The sequence below is a fragment of the Pongo abelii genome, chromosome 11 (genome assembly GCF_028885655.2).
Source record: "Pongo abelii isolate AG06213 chromosome 11, NHGRI_mPonAbe1-v2.0_pri, whole genome shotgun sequence".
In the NCBI taxonomy this organism is placed as follows: domain Eukaryota; kingdom Metazoa; phylum Chordata; class Mammalia; order Primates; family Hominidae; genus Pongo; species Pongo abelii.
In genome coordinates, this window is record NC_071996.2 from 94,076,944 (window position 1) to 94,093,249 (window position 16,306).

General features: G+C 37.7%; 1 protein-coding gene and 1 non-coding gene across 8 annotated transcripts in view; one reads left to right on the plus strand and one right to left on the minus strand.

Moving 5' to 3' along the window:
- Positions 1 to 16,306, minus strand: part of STAT4 (signal transducer and activator of transcription 4) — a 122,856-nt gene that overhangs the window by 84,172 nt on the left and 22,378 nt on the right. The window lies entirely within an intron of this gene.
- LOC112132549 (U6 spliceosomal RNA) lies at positions 9,033 to 9,139 on the plus strand. The gene has a single exon (XR_002914297.1). It is a non-coding gene; the product is annotated as a U6 spliceosomal RNA (small nuclear RNA).

A 16,306-nucleotide genomic window follows, 5' to 3' on the forward strand; every position in this document is an offset into this window, starting at 1 on the left:
AAATTCCTTATTTTTTAAAAGTACACTTTTTGTACAGGGAGTACTCCCAAGAGTAGCAGAGAACATTATAGAAATGTTACAAAAATAGAGAAAGTGATTTATATAAAGAACATGTTTTCATATGTATCATTTTTGATATGCCTCTCCCTTCTGCTCAACCACCACAGACAGGAGGTTCCCCTAGAGTTTATGGCTGATCAAATCTGATGTTTAAAATACATGGTTTCTGAAGAAAACTGTGGTCTGATCTAAGATGTGATATACAGGAAGCTGCTGTTATAATTTAATCTGGGCCATAATTGTTTTACAACTTAGGTAGCTTTTTAGACTTAGTGTATCTAACTGAATTGTGCTAGAGACAGGAAAAATTTTCAGTGAACGTAATGAAAAGCTCAACCCTTAAGTGTTACAGTATTCAATACTAAACTGCTAAAATAATTTTAAAGTTGGCCAAGGCATAAAATTTATAGCCTGAAGTCTTACCAAAATCATGGTAATGAGACCATAAATCAATAGAATGTCCCTAAAAATAAATTTTGCTGGTTATTTGTTGCATACATATTATTATTAAGGTTCCTTGCATATCTAAAATGTTATTTTCCTTATGCATATGGTATATAATAAGTATAATAAGTGGATACTGTGGTACATTTTGTGTGCAGTATAGAATAGTGGTGAAAGCAAAAGAAGAAATGATATATTAAAAAATAAGCATTTCAGTATCGTTTTTCTTACTGTTCTATTCTCACCTCCTCCGTTAAGTTTAACAGGAAGTCACAACTCTCAGTTGCATAACTTGTGTTTTCCATTCTCTGCATATTTTTCAGCTGAGCAGTTATTAGAAATATGAAGTAACTTCAAGTGACAACACCATCATGACACATCCTATCAAAAGTGACGTCACTTTTGTCTATAATCAAAGCACTGGGGCTCTCCTACCAAATCATTTCACTTGCCATAGGGCCACTGCTGTAGATCATGCTTCTTTACGGGCTGCAGAGCTGGGGGTTGCCTTTGGAGTAGAGAGACAGCAATTACGAACGTTGAAGAGGATGGAGTTCTGCTTTCAATTCAGCTCAGCAGCCACATAATGTATTGTTGAAGCAGTGGGAAGGTATGTTCCTACCCTCGCAGGCAAAATTTCACAGACTTTTATGTGTTGTCATTATTGCCACTGTTATTTTTTTGTTTCCGGAACTGATGTACTGAACTGCACATTAGTTTTCGTGATAAAAAAGGTAAATTTGTTTTTTCCTCTATATTCGGTATTTTGATTTTTTTTACAACAAATATGAAAGTGTGTTACTTTTATAAACAGAAAAAAAGTATCTGTTTTTCAATTCTCCCAACACTTATGGAGGGTCTGCTATATGCCACACACTGTGCTGAGTATTGGGAATACAAAGTTGAAAGAGATAATTCCACCTCCAGGTCATTTCATCAAAAACCCATTCACCAAGAATCCATTTGTCAAGGTGATTCCTGGTCCTTTGTTCTCAAAAACTCACAGGCTAAAAGAAAACACAGACATGCAAGCAGTCATGAGATGTCTGCTTCATTGGTGATGAACAAAGCTATTGTTCAAGGCTCAGAGAGGAAAATAATTCTTTGGAGGTTAGGAATGGATCCAATGAAATAAAGCAACCTTGGTGTCTCACACTAGGAGACATAGCTTCATAAGAGGGGTGTGGGTTGGATTCCATCACCCACTTGTCCTTCTGCCTAGTTCATTTGTGCAAGACATAACCTGTCAACCATGCTTCAATGCCTTGGAGAACTCTACTGTTTTGAAAACATCTGCTTTGGTCTTGATGCTATCTTATCAGATTCTGCAAAAGCTGACCAGCCATTTCCATTGTGTCTCATCAGGTCCTTAGTCACCTACGACAATTGAACAGAATGCTCCTCCAACAAGCAAAATCACAATAGCTTGTTTCCAATCAGAATCTTAGGTTACATTAAGTATCTGGGTGATTCAGCTGGTACCTGACCTCAGTCCTCAGAAATATTGACTTTCTGTCAATGCATAGACAGTGAAGAATAAATTGTGTATTTTCTTGTATATGTTATTCCAGGATTATATTCATCAATAAACTTCAATTTGGGGGGTGGGGAAGAATCCAAAAATGTACTCTTATTCTAAATACTAGGTCCTCTTTCTGACTATTCAAGTAGGGCTACTTACAGAAGGCCAGACACAACTGTGTCTATTCTAAATTACTTCTTACTTCTTGCAGGAGTAAGGTATTAGTCATATGGTACGTTTGGTTGAAATGAACATTATGACCACAGAAAAAACTTAGAATGTGTTGGATTATCAGAAAAACTTCATTTGCTTGAATTGTGCTCTGCTCATTACATGGAATGCTTTGGTAAGGGCCGTGATGGACAGAGTCAATGGTACTCCTCAATTCCCAATGTGAAGCTAAGATCACATATGTACCCTTTGTTCACTGATGCTGACAAGAGGGAATTGGTTTGATAATACAGTGCTTTTACACCTATGATATGGCACCACCTTCTCTGCAGAATCATATCACCTGTTACATTTCATCCTAAATTAATGCCCTTGTCAGCTGGTCTTGTGGCTGTGCAATTACTTTGCAAGCTAAAATTTAGATAAAGAAGAATCAGCCTAGTTATAATAAAATAGCCCAAGGAAAGTTGAGAAATGCTAATTCAAGCCTAGAAAATAATCTCCTAATAAAATCAGTGTAGATTCACAATAAATTAAAAGGAATAACCTTATAGATTTAGAATTTTTTTTAAAAGCATATTGCATGAAATGTAGACAAAGGTGGCATGCTTTAGCAACAGTCCATCCCACTTAACTTTCTTGGTTAAAGCAGGACACCACTGAAGGCTGCTTGAAGACTCAGCTCCAGTATAATTACTTGCAATTACTTATTTAATTACTGTTCTCTTTGGTTCATTACATACATCATGGGCAGGAGACACCTCTGTCTTACTGCCTGTTGTATCCCAACATCAGAAGTGTTCCTGGCAGAGAAACTCCCCAACATATACTTGTTGAATGAATAAATGACTGAAAGTAAATTTACTCAAATGTCTCAGAAATGACAAGATGCTTGAGGTGGACAGTAAATAAATCTTTGGGAATCCATCGATTCCACTAAGAAAGCAACTCAAATATCCCTCCCGTTGGAGTGGCAAAGAATAATGAAATATATGTGAGATCTCCATGTGATTCTTTTTGCATTACTTTGAGCAGAGTCTCAATCTTGGCTACATCTTACAATCACCTGGGGAGCTTTACAAAATTCAATAGGAAGAGAATCTCTGGAGTGGGGCTGAGCATGGCTAATTTTCAAATGTGTTATTAGGGATTCTAATAAAGCAGGCAATGCTGAGAACACTGAGTGTGGGGCATTCTTTCCCAAACTTGTCTGATTATTAGAATTACCTGAGCTGCTCAGTCCCACAACAAATCAAAAATGGTATCAAGGGATTTTCATCTTTGCCAGTTTGGAAGACAAAAAGTAGCTTTTATTTTAGCAGAGAAACACAAGTTTCTAATAGCTTAAGGCTGTTCTGACTTCAAATTTCAAAGACTTGCCATTGCATCTAATTTAGTGCCAACACAAATGTAATTTATTGCAGGATTATCTTCCAGGACATCCTCGGGCATTTCTTCTTGTCCTAAAATAATACTTCTACAACTCTCATTAGACTCTATCTTTATTACTGTAAGTTGATTCTCATCTATCTAAAGTAATTGCAGCATGTGATTAAGTGTCAGGATGAGTTGTTTGGACACTAAGTGCTGTGGGAGTGCAGAGGAGAGAAAACTCGATGTGGATTTTAATGACACATAGAGCAGGACGTGGGCTGCAACTTGAAGGATGGTTGGGGGAGTAGGAAACTGCATCCTGGGCAGAGGGCATTGCAAGCAATGAGCAGAGTCCATTCTAAGAATACAAAATACCCAGATCCTAAATCCACCATTGCTTATTTTTCTTCCGATGCCTGGATGCATCCCTCCTTTGTGAGCTCCCTGAATCCTACTTCTCCGAGCCACATTCCCAAATTTCACCTTTGACCTATTCAGTCAGAATTAGAAATGGGGGGGGGGGGAATCTACACTTTTAACAAGTTCCCCAAGTGATTTTTGTAATGAAACACAAACTGAGAAGGATGTATCTATCTACACTGTTCAAGAGGAAGATAGATGGGACACAGTATCCTCCAAAGAGAACCATATGCAACAAACCAACACTTCTATCAAAATAAATCAGACCTGGCGTTTTTCATCTATCAAACTGGCAAAGATTAAAACACTTTATACCACTCATGTTGATGATGGAATGAGATTTTACGCACTGCTGGTGGGAATGTGAATTGGCACGTTACTAAAGGACAATTTGGCAATTCTTATAAAAAGCCTTAACATTTTTCACACCCTTTGACATAGCAATTGCACTTTTAGAAATTTATCCTAAGGCTGTGGTCTCAACCTTGGCAGTTTATCAGAATCACTTGTGAAGCTTTATGAACTGCAGATTTCTGGGTCGCATTCCTTTGAGATTCTGGGAGTGAAGTCTGGGAATCTGTTGAATCTGTTTGTTTGTTTTTTAATACTAATATAATCGGGGCCTATTTTTTAAAAGTTCAAGTAATAGAAAAATCAAAAATTGGTGAGATCTTCATCTTTCACTTCCTCCCTTGATTCCCTGCAGGTAATCATACTAGACATTGTTTTGTGTTTTTTCATTTGATAACATAATATAGTCATTATTCCATTTCAGTGTATTCAGATATAATTTTTAATAGTGCTATAAGTTGCATGGAGATACTTCAATGTATTTAATCAATGTGGACATTTAAGAATAGACTTTTTAAGATAATTTTTGCATTTTATTATGAATAATACAATGATCATTCTTGAATGTATATCCTTTCCTTTATCTATGTGAGAATTTCTGTAGGATAATTATCTAGAAATGGAATTGCTTTGTCACATTAAACTTGGATTGTTATGATCATTTCTTGAGTTGGGGCCTCACTCTGTAGACCAGGCTAGAGTGCAGTGGCTTGATCATAGCTCACTGCAACCTCAAACTCTTGGGCTCAGGTGATGCTCCCACCTTAGCTTCTCACGGAGCTGGAAGTAAATGTGCATGCCACCATGCCTGGCTAAGTTTTTCTATTTTTTGTTTTTGGAAATATGAGGTATCACTATGTTGCCCAGACTGGCCTTGAACTCCTGGCCTCAAGTAATCCTCCTACCTTGGCCTCCCAAAGTACTGGGATGACAGGTTCGAGCCACGATGCCCAGCCGAACACAACTGGTTTTGATGCACAGAGTTAAGACCTATGGTTCTGACAAAATAATCACAAATATGAATGAAATTTTAACAATAGGTATGTGTACTTCACCTGTGTATATTGGTGAAAAACTAAAAAATTAATAGATGTCCAATTAGTAGGTGAATTAAAATATGCTATAAAGGGTATTTAATGGCATGGAAAGATGTTGACTAAGTGAATGTATAGAGCTTAGGAAGGAGACTCTAAAACAATATTAATTTTAAAATAAGTTAATATTGGCAGGAAATATACTATAATGTTCATAGTGGTTTTCAGTTAAACATAGAATTACAGATTCTTTTTGCACATCTATATTTTCTAAACTTTGTTGGGTATGTAACACATCGGTAATAAAAAAGTTATTTAATAATCAATAAATATGATACTAAACTGCATTATCAAAAAGATATGACCCACAAGAACTCAGAGATGAGCCCCCTACATAGCTTAGCATTCATGTGGTTTGATGCCCAATAGTTTATCAGAGTTGGCCACCTTTGACAGAAGACTTGAAACCAAAGTTGTTCACCTGCTTATCAAAAGGCCTTACGTAGAACATTTTACCAGGTACATGTTCTTTCATTCATCATCAAAGTTGGAGATTAGAATCCATGTTTATCTAGCTTTTTAGTAGAGTTAAAAAGTTATAGACTTGGGAAATTAATAGTCCTCAAAATACAGTTTCTGTCTTCTAATGTATAAATAAGTATTTTTTAAAAGATGAGATAATGTTCTTCCATTCATTGATAAATTCTTTTGCTCACTAAGTGAACAATGGGAAAATGTGTTTAATTTACAGCAGCAGTGACAAAAGGAGGAAGTTCCTGATGATATTGGTAAGGGTTTGGAAAGGCTACGGAGTCTGTTCATGCAATATTGTTCCCTAGAGATTTTAATAACAGGAAATAGATTGAGGTGGTTCCACTGTGCTTTAAAAACCAAAGGATGGGACACCCTGGGGGTCATTCTTTGCCCTTTGACTTCTTGCTGGTCGATAAGAATATAGGAGAGGAGAATGAGTTGTTTTAGACACCAATTATGGCACTTTAAAATAATTTAAAATACATGTGAGGCTTTTAATTTCATTGTGCTTATAAAGATAGAATGGAGTAAAAATGGAAAAGGAATGCCCGTTTCCAGAGGGCTAGTTAAATTATGGTACATTCATAAGATGTGAAAGACTTACCTAAGAGCACTGTAAAGCATTGCTAAGAGAAATTGAAGACCTGAATAAATGAAAAGATGTTTCGTGTTTATGAATTGGAAGATTCAAAATTATTAAGATGTCATTTTTTTTCCCAAAATGATCTATAGATTTAGTGTAATCCCAATGAAAATCCCTGCAGGTTTATTTGTTGAAATTGTCAAGCTACTACTAATATTTATATGAAAATTCCAAGGATCAAGAAAAATCGAGGCAATTTTGAAGGAGAACAAGGTTTCTAGACTTTTACTATCATATATCAAGACTACAAATCTATGATAGTTATCTATAATGTGGTATAGGTGCAGGGAGAGACAAATAGACTAACATACTAGAGACTCACATAAATAAAAGTCCCCAGATTCGTGTCAAAAACACCACTGCAGTGCAATGAGGAAGGGATGATGATTTCAAGAAATGGCTCTGGGTCAATTAGATAACCACATGGATCACTTCTCAGCCTTTTGGCTAAGGTCAAGTGTAGTATCCACATGGAAAAAGCCTACTTTACCCCTATTCTCATTCCAGATATAAAAGGCATCCAATGGATCATAGTCCTAAATGTAAAAGATTAAAACACTAAAGTCCCAGAAGAAAACCTAAAAGAATGTTATGATCTACGGCAAGCAAAGTTTCTTTAAAAAAAGACACAAAGAAAGGTAACATTTTAAAAAATTGAAAAATTGAGCCTCAATTAAAACTAAGAACTGTTGTTCATCAAAAGACACCATGTAGAGGAGACTGAAAAGGTAAGGCACAGTGTAGAAGACATTAGCAATACATATATCTGACAAAGACCCACTTGGAATATGTAAATAATTAAAAATTAATAAAACAGAGACAGACAAAAAAATTTTAAATGGTCAAAAAGCCTAGGCAACATACGGAGACCCTGCCTCTACAAAAATAAAAATAGAAAAATAAAAAAATTAACCAGGTATGGTGGCATGCACCTGTGGTCCCAGCTACTAAGAAGGCTGAGGTGGGAGGGTGACTTAAGCCTGGGAAGTTGAGACTGCAGTGAGCCGTGATTGAGCCACTGCACTCCAGCATGGGTGACAGAGGAAGACCTTGTCTCAACCAATCAATAGGCAAAAGAATTCAAGAGGTACTTTAAAAAAAGAGGATATTTCTGAGGGCTCTGTTCTGTTCCATTGGTCTATATTTCTGTTTCAGTACCACACATCTACAACCATCTGATCTTTGACAAACCTGACAAAAACAAGAAATGGGAAAGGATTCCCTATCTAATAAATGGTGCTGGGAAAACTGGCTAGCCATATGTAGAAAGCTGAAACTGGATCCCTTCCTTACACCTTATATAAAAATTAATTCAAGATGGATTACTTAAATGTTAGACCTAAAACCATAAAAACCCTAGAAGAAAACCTAGGCAATACCATTCAGGACATAGGCATGGGCAAGGACTTCATGTCTAAAACACCAAAAGCAATGGCAACAAAAGCCAAAATTGACAAATGGGATCTAATTAAACTAAAGAGCTTCTGCACAGCAAAAGAAACTACCATCAGAGTGAACAGGCAACCTACAGAATGGGAGAAAATTTTTGCAATCTACTCATCTGACAAAGGGCTAATATCCAGAATCTACAAAGAACTCAAACAAACTTACAAGAAAAAAACAAACAACCCCATCAACAAGTGGGCGAAGGATATGAACAGACACTTCTCAAAAGAAGACATTTATGCAGCCAAAAAACACATGAAAAAATGCTCATCATCACTGGCCATCAGAGAAATGCAAATCAAAACTACAATGAGATACCATCTCACACCAGTTAGAATGGCAATCATTAAAAAGTCAGGAAAAAACAGGTGCTGGAGAGGATATGAAGAAATAGGAACACTTTTACACTGATGGTGGGACTGTAAACTAGTTCAACCATTGTGGAAGACAGTGTGGCGATTCCTCAAGGATCTAGAACTAGAAATACCGTTTGACCCAGCCATCCCATTACTGGGTATACACCCAAAGGATTATACATCATGCTGCTATAAAGACAAATGCACACGTATGTTCATTGTGGCACTATTCACAACAACAAAGACTTGGAACCAACCCAAATGTCCATCAGTGATAGACTGGATTAAGAAAATGTGGCACATATACACCATGGAATACTATGCAGCCATAAAAAGGATGAGTTCATGTCCTTTGCAGGGACATGGATGAAGCTAGAAACCATCATTCTCAGCAAATTATCGCAAGGACAAAAAACCAAACACCGCATGTTCTCACTCATAGGTTGGAATTGAACAATGAGAACACTTGGACACAGGAAGGGGAACATCACACACCAGGGTGTGTTGTGGGGTGGGGGGAGGGGAGAGGGAAAGCATTAGGAGATACACCTAATGTAAATGACGAGTTAATGGGTGCAGCACACCAACATGGCACATGTATACAGATGTAACAAACCTGCACGTTGTGCACATGTACCCTAGAACTTAAAGTATAATAATAATAAAAAAGGACATTAGTGCTTGCTTCAGCAGCACATATACAAAAATTGGAATGATACAGAGTAGATTAGCATGGCCCCTGATCAAGAATGACACACAAATTTGTAAAGCATTCCATATTTTTTGTATGTAACTCAAAGGAGAAGTGCTTGAGGGGATGGAAATTCCTTATTCTCCATGATGTGCTTATTTCACATTGCATGCCTGTATCAAAACATCTCATGTACCCCACAAATATATACACCAACTATGTACCTACAAAAATTTTAAAAAATAAAGAGGATATCAAAATGGCCATCAAGCATAAAATTCTCAACATTATTAATCATCAGGATAATGGAAACTAAAATTACAATGATTTACTACTAGACACACCCTGAATTCATAAAAATGAAAAAAAAAAGACTGGCAATAACATGTGTTGACTAGGAAGTAGAGCAACTGAACTCTCATATACTTCTGTGACAGTGTTAATTGCCACAACCACCATGGAAAGTTGTGTGGCAGCATCTCGTAAATCCACACATCTTAATGCCCTATTACCCAGCCATTGTACCTCTGGGAATATGCTCAAAAGAAATGAGTGCTTATGCTTACTACTAAAAGTTACAAACAAAAATGTTCCTGAGTTTCATTCATAATAAGCAAAAACTGGAAATAGTCTAAGTATCCACCCACAGAAGAATGAATAAATAAATTGTACTATAGTTATACAATGGAATACTAAGATGTAATTAAAAACAAAACAAAACAAAGAAAAATACACATAAAACAGTATGGAGAAATCTCATAACACAGAGTGAAAAAAGTCTAACTCCAGAAAATTATTCTGTGAAATTTCACTCATATGAAGTTCAAGATAGCCAAAACAAATCTACAGTGATGTAAGAATAGTGGTTACCTTTGTGACTGGTGTTGACTAGGAAAAGCAAGAGAGAGACTTCTACATCTGGAACTGGTGGTAGTTATATGGATGTATATAAAAAAATTCATTGAGCTATACAATTAAACTTTGTGTGTTTTACCATATGCTTATTCTGCATCAATAAAAGCATCTTTAAAAAGTGATGCACAAAAGTGATGCACTTTGCTCTAATTGCCTTGTATTAAAATATGACATAATATTTGACCTCAGTCTACACCTCTTTCAGTTTGACTGTATAATCTTCTCATGAAACAGAGTGTGCAGTGAAAAGAAATGGCTCTCCTATGCAATTTCTAAGTGAATCTCGACCACTTTGTCATTGTACTGTATTTTGTTTGAGGAACTTCAAGATCTTCTGTATTCCTGGAGTCCAGAGTGTCAGAGCTTCTGACTTAGCTCCTGGGGAGTTGGGGATGGTTCAGAAAGACCACCTTCCCACGTCCCTAGGTGAAGGCTAGTTCTAGGTGTGTCTTGGACTCCCTTTCAATTCAGTCCTTTCTCCTCTCCAGAGTGGGTACATTTTCTCTCAGCTTCCAGAGGTTTAGTGTCTCCCTCCTTCTGCTGAAAGGTTTTCTCCACCCTTCCTTCTTCTGGTCCCATCCAGCCTGACCTTCTCTCACATGTACCATATTCTCAAAATACAGATGCTTCTCCACTTATGAGGGGGCTACGTCCCAATAAACCCATCATCAGTTGAAAATATTCTAAATTGAAAATGTGTTTAATACACCTAACTTACTGAACACCATACCTTAAACATGCTCAAAATACTTACATTAGCCTAGAATTGGGCAAAACCGTCTAACACAAAACCTATTAGGTAATAAAGTGTTGAATATCTCACATAATGTATTGAATACAGTACACTGTAGAGTATTGGTTGTTCATCCTCATGATTGCTTAGCTGGCTGGGAGCAGGGGCTCACTGCCACTGACCAGCATCGTGAGAGTATTGTACTGCATTATTATTGCTAGCCCCGGAAAAGATCAAAATTCAAAATTTGAAGTATGGTTCCTACTGGGTGTGTATTGCTTTTGCACCATCATAAAATTGAAAAATTGTAAGCCAAACCATCCTAAGTTGAAGACCATCTGTACACTTCTTTGCAAAACCAATTCCTCCCATCCTTAGAAACTGCTGATTTCAGCAAGGAAAATCTTAAAATCTAAATTGCTCTTATGAACTCTAAACTGAATTTGCAATAATGACATGACATTTGATCCATTTAGTTAGGAATATTCATTGCAATAAGGCAATATTCATATTTTCAATGTTAACTCAACTTCTCATTTATTAAAAAAGATACTGAGGATGGGCACGGTGGCTCACGAGTGTAATCCCAGCACCTTGGGACGCGGAGGCTGGCGGATTGCGAGGTCAAGAGATGGAGACCATCCTGGCCAACATGGTGAAACCCCGTCTCTACTAAAAATACGAAAATTATCTGGGCATACTGGTGCGTGCCTTATTCCCAGCTACTCGGGAGGCTGAGGCAGGAGAGTCACTTGAACCCAGGAGAAGGAGGTTGCAGTGAGCCGAGATAGCACCACTGCACTCCAGCCTGGCGACAGAGCGAGATGCCGTCTCAAAAAAAAAAAAGACACTGAGCCCTTGCTATGTGCTGGACTCTGTGTTAAGCAGTGGAAAGCCAAGATGAATGCACTCAAAGAGCTCACAGTCTTATGCAGGAGGCAGGGAAACATATAGACACATTAGTTCCAGTTATTTCCCATTACAATAACTTCCTACTGTACATCACATAGAGTTTATCAAGCTCATCTTGTTATCCCACCTCCCTCCCTAAACCTAATCTCCATTGTGCATCAACATCTGTGTCTATCTATGTCAATAACCCAGACTAAAACCCTCAGCCATCTCTTATTTTTCACTTTCTCACATTTACTCATTACATGTCAATTCTTTCACCAAATTCTCTCACAACTCCAGAACATATTCTTTATTCCTGTGCCACTTCCTAGATCAGAATCCTAATTTCCTTTTCCTTGCACTATGACAATAATGTTCAAACAGGTCTCCACGCCTCCAGTTTCACCACTGCTATTCTATACTCCACAGTGTTGCCAGAGAAGTCTCTGTCTCTATAGTTCTATGTCTCCACCTCTAGGAAGACTTCTTATTTGTTAGGAATAGAAATATAAGAATCCGAGGGAAAAGATTTGGTGAGTTGATGATTTGCTTAGCTACAGAGAGCCAATGAAATATTAATTATTTCTAACATAAATCTTGACATATAAATAATGGAAACCTGGTAAGCTGTGAAAGGCAGCTGTTTTTTTAAAAGTTTGATACGGTACAGATTATCTTCCCATTCCCATATATTTCTACTGAGGCAGAGGTCACAGATTAAACGATAGAAATCAGGCAGGATCTTGATGTCACAGGCATTTGATGTCACAGGTTCTCATTTTTTAGGTACCAACACAGCTCTTGGCTACCTGCGTAACTTTACACCTCATTGTGCACTTAAAAGCCCACTGGAGGTGAGATCACTATGTTCTTGACAGAAGTAGCCAATCAGAGCATATGGTAATAGACAACTGGAAATTGACTATCTACTGAGCCATTGGCTGTGGATCCTCATTATTTCTTCTTCTTCTTCTTCTTCTTCTTCTTCTTCTTCTTCTTCTTCTTCTTATTATTATTCTTATTATTGTTATTATTATTATTGAGACAGGGCCTTGCTCTGTCACTCAGGCTGGAGTGCAGTGGTGCAATCGTAACTTGCTGTAACCTCAAACTCCAGGGCTTAAGTTATCCTACCACCTCAGCCACTCAAGTAGGTAGTACTACAGGTGTACACACGCTACCATGCCCAACTAATTTTTTGTAGAGATAGGGTCTCACTATGTTGCCCAGTCTGGTCTTGAACTCCTGGCCTCAAGCGATCCTCCCACCTCAGCCTCCCAAAGTGCTGAGATTACAGACATGAGTTACCATGCTGGGCCTGGATCCTCATTATTGAAAAGGAGTGTGGGGAGAGTTAGGTTTAAGTTGAGCAAATCTTTTGTCCCCAGGACATCTCTAGGAAAGGCAGTAATGAAAGGTCAGAGGGTGCCTGGTGACTTGATGAAAAAACCAACTTCTTCCCTGAGTCATGAACTTCTTGTCAGGTAAATTAAAATGGATACATTTGAAGTTATTCGTTTGGACCCATTAAAGGAAGATGTTCAATGCCTACAAATTAAATTTAGAGATCTACTAAGTTTAGATATCTACTTGACCATTGCTCCCTTCAGTCACAATTTTAAAGCTAAACATAAATTAATTTTGAACTGATTTGGATTATATTGACAAACTTGTTTTCAAGCAGATCTATTTATTTTTGCTCCCATTTTTATGCTTTTGCTTATTAAACCTACTTTAACAAAATTTATATTAAAATATGTTAGAGGCCTATTTAAGGTAAAAAGTCTTGTGAGCTGTCTCGGTTTTGATTAAGTATCTCTTTGAAAGTTTCCAAATCACAATGGGTTTAGAACAGTGTAGATGGCTTTCTTATAGGTCTTCATCTCCATGAAATGGGGACAAATAAACATTTTCTAAAAACTTAGTTGAAAGACACAATTATCCTACTTTTTAGGTGATTAACTGCCCAAATTTTGCTTAACAACCACCATGATGCTCCTAGCCAATGAAGCAATAGATAATGAAAATCAACAGCTGACTTTGAACAACTTCATGTCGTCTTTCCCTACCAGCATCTGTATCTCCCCACCCACTTCCTCAGTGGTATGGTTAGTTGTCACACTAGAGGCTGTAGAAATCTCGTTTTTTTTCCTGGCCACAGACTGCCCTCTGGGTTGGCAGCTTCTCTGCAAGCTTCTGTTACAGCTGTCAGGCCAGCAGATTCACATGCTGGGGTTTCCATGTCAGTTCCTGGACAGATTGGGTGGGCTTCTTCTGTAAGTACCCAGGATGACATGGGTCTTGGACTTGACATTTCATCACATGAAATAGTTTCCCCTCACCTTGGTATATTACAGCTAATCTTGTGTGTTTGTTTGACATTCTGGCTCTGTCATCCAGACTAGAGTACAGTGGCATGATCACAGGTCACTGCAGCCTCTGCCTTCTGGGCTCAAGTGAGCCTCCCACCTCACCCTCCCACGTAGCTGAGTCTACAGGCACACACCACCATGCCCAGCTAATTTTTAAATTTTTTTTGTAGAGATGGGATCTCCTTATGTTGACTAGGCTGGAGGCTAATCTTTGTGTTAGGGAAAATAAAATCCATCCAGTCTCTGGATGATTTGATGAGAGGGAGAACAGAGATTGGAATGAGAAAAAAAAAAAAAAAAACCTCAGTGTCAGAATTCTCCAATATTCTTTTGCCTACAGAAGACAAGGGGTGGGTCTTCCTAGAGAGAAAATCAGCTCTGGATATTTTTCAATAAAAACATATTGAAACCTTTGATGGTTCCCTATTAAGTCCAAACTGCTTGGCATGGCATTCAAGGTCTTCGCTTAAAGTGCCTCGCTTGTTTGTGAGATAGGAAATCTCGTGTTGTCGTGTTCTTGCTCTTGCTGTACCAGATACTCTTTTTCCCCTACTCCTCTTCAGAGAGTCCTGAACTATGCTTTTATAACCAACCCACATGTTTCTAACTGTGAATTATGATTGCATATGCCTCTAGCACGGTGCTTACCACACTACATCATAAATATTCATTTGCACTTTGTCTCCATTCTAGGTAGCAAACTCTTTCAACATAAGAATTTTATCTAAGCACTCTTCACTTTATGCCTTTGCCAGTCCACACTATCCTGATGTTAACATCCATATGATGTAATCAATATTTAGTCAACAAATATCTGTGGAGTAGATAGCCATTGTACCCCAAAGTAAATCATATGAGCCCTACTTTTAAGAAATCCAAGCTGTCACTGGAATAAAAATGATGTTTCATCATCCACAAAGTAATTATTGCATAAAGAAGCCCCATACTCTGGCATAAACTTTACGAAAATAAAAAATCAGGGAAAGGATGAATCGTCATGGACTCGAGTACTAAATTGTCAAAGAAGATTTAATCAAGAGGAAGATCAATCTAGGATAAAATAAAGGCTTGGAGGGATATGCACAAAATGACTCATGAATGAAATTTCAGGTGGTTGGAGTCTTCCGTTGATCATATTGGATTTCAATTTAGTGTGATATGCACAAATTGTGATGCACACCATCCACCTTCTGTTGATGATCCCATATTATGCATCAAACAAAGTCTTGACAACTAATTCACATTTCGTCTTAAACAGCACAACACAGAGTTCTCTAACCTTTTGAAATATGAGTGTTATGATATTGACATCATGGTATTATCTTAAAGGGAGACAGATTTTGAGGGTGTGCATTGGGGAATTGGGGAAATAACTGTGGAGTGATTGACGAACTGACTGCTACCCATGTGTGGCAAAATGGCATGAATATTGATCCCTCAACTGAGAACTCCTTCAGAGTTAACACAAAGTGGCTACACATTCTTCTCAGGTCTCAGGTTGAGGTCATCTCTTTTATTCTCTTTGTGTGTGGTGTATAGAGGGGAAGGAAGAGGAGGGAACTGAGAAAGCAACACGAGTTAGAAGAGAGGATCTGACAGACTCAGAGCAGCTCCGCATTTCAAGCCACTTTCCTTTCCTCTTTGGTATTGCAAAATGTGTTTCTAATGCTTTACCTTGTCATTAAAAATCTCACTTCGTGGGATATTCAGAACCGAAAAGACATTTTTTACAGACTGAACAAGAAGGAACTCACTTATGGCTTGATTTTTGAGGTGCTTTCAGCTGTAACATATTTTTGTTCAGCCATACCCAAATGACCCCTAAGAAATAGGCCATGGTGGTTCAGAGAGTAGACTGTGTGAGGTGCAGGTGACACCCATGCCCCTTCACTCACCGAGTTTAAAACTCTCACTAATAGTCATTACCCTGGCTTGTGAAAAATACTGTATAGGCAGTGAGATTACTAACCACAGAGTTAACACCAAAACCCTGAGCACAGCTTTCTAATTGATAGAGTTTTTTTATTTTTCTAATATCAGACAAGATGGCTAATGCCTGTTTCCCTCTACTTTCCTAACACTACGTTTTGAGGAATAGCCATAGAAGTTCCCATAATTTAAAAAGCAAAACATAGGAAGCATGAACTTTTTACAGTAGCTCCTAACTGAAAGGCTGAGAAGCAATTAAATGTGAACTTTTTCGACTGCGAGCTTCATAACTTCCTCCATTTGTCTTCTTAATGCTTAAAATGTGATTGATAACATAGAGAGTGCTCTTTAAATATTTGTTGACTAAATAAAATTTGCTGCATGATATTTACAAAAGGCATACCCAGTAAAAAATAA